Source organism: Arvicanthis niloticus, chromosome 4, assembly GCF_011762505.2.
Source record: "Arvicanthis niloticus isolate mArvNil1 chromosome 4, mArvNil1.pat.X, whole genome shotgun sequence".
NCBI lineage: Eukaryota > Metazoa > Chordata > Mammalia > Rodentia > Muridae > Arvicanthis > Arvicanthis niloticus.
Genome location: NC_047661.1, coordinates 126,196,161 through 126,199,620, shown reverse-complemented (window position 1 = coordinate 126,199,620; position 3,460 = coordinate 126,196,161). Strand labels below are relative to the sequence as shown.

The 3,460-nt window shown below is 39.5% G+C and overlaps 1 pseudogene; it reads left to right on the top strand.

The window, feature by feature from the left end:
• Positions 1-467: 467 nt before the first annotated feature.
• LOC117708024 (small nucleolar RNA SNORA17) lies at positions 468-587 on the top strand (annotated as a pseudogene).
• The last annotated feature ends 2,873 nt before the right edge of the window (positions 588-3,460 follow it).

Sequence of the window (3,460 nt, the reverse complement as noted above, 5' to 3'; positions counted from 1 at the left end):
ACTAATTTCATTTAAATTGCTTAAAGACTGGCTTTTATTGCAATTCATGACCAAGTGAGCAACCCTGATACTCCAAAGAACTGTGGATCCAGTGCTAACCTCAACTTGTCTTGTGTTCACTCAGCACCAAAGAGAGCACAGTGATTCTCCAACGTGTATGTTGTTATTTGGTGCATTTTAACCACACGTGGGCATATACAGAAATCTTCAATTGGCCATGATAATTTTAAAAGTATCTAATATTTTGAAGCTCTTTCCTCTACAACAAAATATCTAAACCCTTCAGACTACTGGGCATTTTCATATTAGTCTGATCTATATACTATAAAATAATATTAGTTACTCCACTATGAGTATGCATGGTTTGACACTATAGAACCATGCAATGGCTATTAAAAACGTCATTTTTATATTTTTCCTTTCATGTTATTCTCTTATTATTTTGACTTAAAACCAATTACCCACTTCCTCTGAGGCATTGCAACAGTGGCTACCGTGTCACCGTTGTGTGCATCGAGAGGAGAAAGTCTATGTCTACGCTCAGTGTTCTAACTTAAGAACATCTAAATGATTAGTAGTCTAACATTCCCTTAAAAATGCAAACCTGAGATGATCTCCAGTCTGGAGCTAGGCAGGCATGGATAGACTCCCAGGATGGGGAGAATGGTGGGAACTATAAGACCCCATCTGGAACCTATGGCTTGAGCAGGAGTAAACCTGAGACCAAAAGTCCTTGCATGAGGCCACTTGGATGGGCTGGGCATGGAATGAGTCTTAGGTGACCAGTAGACAGGTGCCATGGAGCCCAGACAGGGAGCTAACCTGATATGATCACCAGTCAGGCCCCAGCATGCCCGAGATGACCCCTGTCCAGTGCCACAGTGCCTGAGTAGAAATAGTATCACGAGACACCCCTAGATACTCAGAGACCTGCTGGGCACCACTAAGAGGAGGAAAGTAAATGGAAGTAAATGGTGGAGAAATGGAAGAAAAAGAGAGACAGAAGGATGTGGACACAATATAGAGGCAAAACTGGAGACTAGAAGGTTGTGAGGAACAGCCTGATAAAACTGTTAATGCCAGCTAGGACCATGCTGGGGTCCTGGCCTGTGCTGCCACTGAGGGCCATGTCTAGGTCCATGGCCCTGAATAGCAGGGGTCTGTTACCATCAAAGGTCATCCAAATGATTCTGGTCTGGGCTGCCACCAGGGGATATATTCATTTCTAAGGGCTGTGCAGAACTGGCCTTGCCTCTTACTTGTGCATCATGGGAAAGCTGGCCCTGAGATCAAGAGAGCAGGAGAGCTGAACCTGCCTCTAGCCAGAGCCTAACAAGCTCAGATACTACTCAGACCCAGATGCAGGGCTTTGAATTGGTCGTCTCCAACATCTTCTCCATGCAACAACTGCTGGAGTACATGAAACAGCCAATCCTACAGATCTAAAGCTGCAGGATTCCCATGACTCAGGACAACAACAGAATATCCAAAATGAGAACCTGTGAGGCTCCAGTATTGACAAAGTAGCCTAAACCAGAGGCTTTTTCTCTATTGAAGAGAGAGGTTTCAAGAGTGGAGGGTATGTATGAGGAGAAAGGGAAATAAGGGATTGGAGTCTGTGATGTGAAACTCACAAAGAACCAATAAAAAGCAAAAACAAACAAACAAAACCCCCAAGTACTCTACATCAGAAGACTTTAGCAAATGAATAACCAAAATGTGAATTAAAAAGTAGTGTCAAAAATTCCTATTATATCCTTATACCCAAAGATTAAGACATATTCCAGTCTGTGTCAGAGATAATTCTTACCAGAGCATATGGTAACTGATGCAGAAATGAATGAATGGTCAATGTGAAGAGAATGAGAGACCGTGTTGTGCTCAGCTTAAGGTGGACCATTTATATCATGCCTCTCCCCAACCTCAGGGATCATTTCGGAAGAGGGAGCAAAAGGACTGTAAAAGCCTCCATGGGTAGGAAGTATTTGTAAGGGTATGACAGGGCTATCGCATACATGTACCCATAGTGACAGTAACAACACGCTTAAAACCTGTACAAGATTAAGTTAGAGAAAATCCTAGCCTAGAATTGGTATGTCTCTAATCCAACAATTAGCTCTAGAACTATTGGCAATTGATGCATGCTGGCTGAGCAAGAGTAACTTTTCTTCAGTGATGTGATCCAGAGAGAGGCTACCCATACCCTACACCCAAGCAGCCCTACACCCAAAACTATATAGGCTGAACTAAGTAAAAATAAAGCATATGGTATTGGGAAGGAAAGTCAGGAGGAATTAGAGGAAAAGGCAATGTGGTAGGTTTGATTAAGGCATGTTGTATGCATGAATAAAACTGTCAAATTATTTTTAAATGTAGTAAAAGAAATAAAAAATAATGATCCTAGTAATAAGAATTTTAGAGAAATATGAATCTAAACAATACATCTTATAGATATATACTAGGGACAGATTCTTATTTGTAAATGATGAATGTACATTTATGGTATATAAAATTTGATACCTTATAGGATGAAGTTGTTGATTCACATTCTTAATCCCTTAGGAATATGTGTATCAATAGTGTTGGTAGCGGTTGGAAAGTGCAGGGGTAGGCAGTGTAGAAAGTTCTTGACTTTTTATTCATGACTGAGCTTTTGCACAGAAATTGACCTTGAAGGACAGATATAGTGCCTTTCATAGAACAAATTACAAATTGACATGTGACAGTTTACTGAGCATATCTCACTCTGGGGGAAGATCTGAAAGCCTTACTACCCACTAGAAATTTTTTTTTTACCAGATGGTTTCGTTCATAAACTCTATCCAACGTGTTTCCAGGCATTGCCTCAATTTCTGTGCACTTCTGAAGTTATTTCTGAGAACTGAGCTTCAAGAAATCAGTTGAAATGATGATACTATTCCTGCTAAACAAAAATAAAAGTTGTTTATCTCACACCTTGGACTCTCAACTCTACAAGTTATGCATAAGAGTCTCAGCTAAACTTTTGGTGCAAGCATGGCAGACTGTAGGTCCTTTACCATTCTTGACAGAGTTGTATGAATTTCTTTTTATTGGTATTTAACAAATTGCCATCATTTAGCAACTGACAATATCCATTTAATAGTTTATAGTTCTTAAGGACATGAATTCAGACTCACAAGTCCACAAGTATGGCTTTAATTTTCTACACAGGTCTATAAGGCCAAAATATGGTAGGAGCTGAGAGCTGTTCATTTGTGGAATCTTTTCAACTCCTAACCATTTACTATTTGGTCTAATTTATTGTCTCAAAGCCATAGAACTAAGACCTGTGTTGCCCTGTTCCATCTTCTCTATAACATATATACATTGCATAGATAGAATTTATAGATAGATTCTCTTGAGTTGTGGTCAAATTAATCTATACTTTAAGCAGAATCTTTTTCAAATGTTAACTTCTTTATTCTTGATTTTGTCCTTT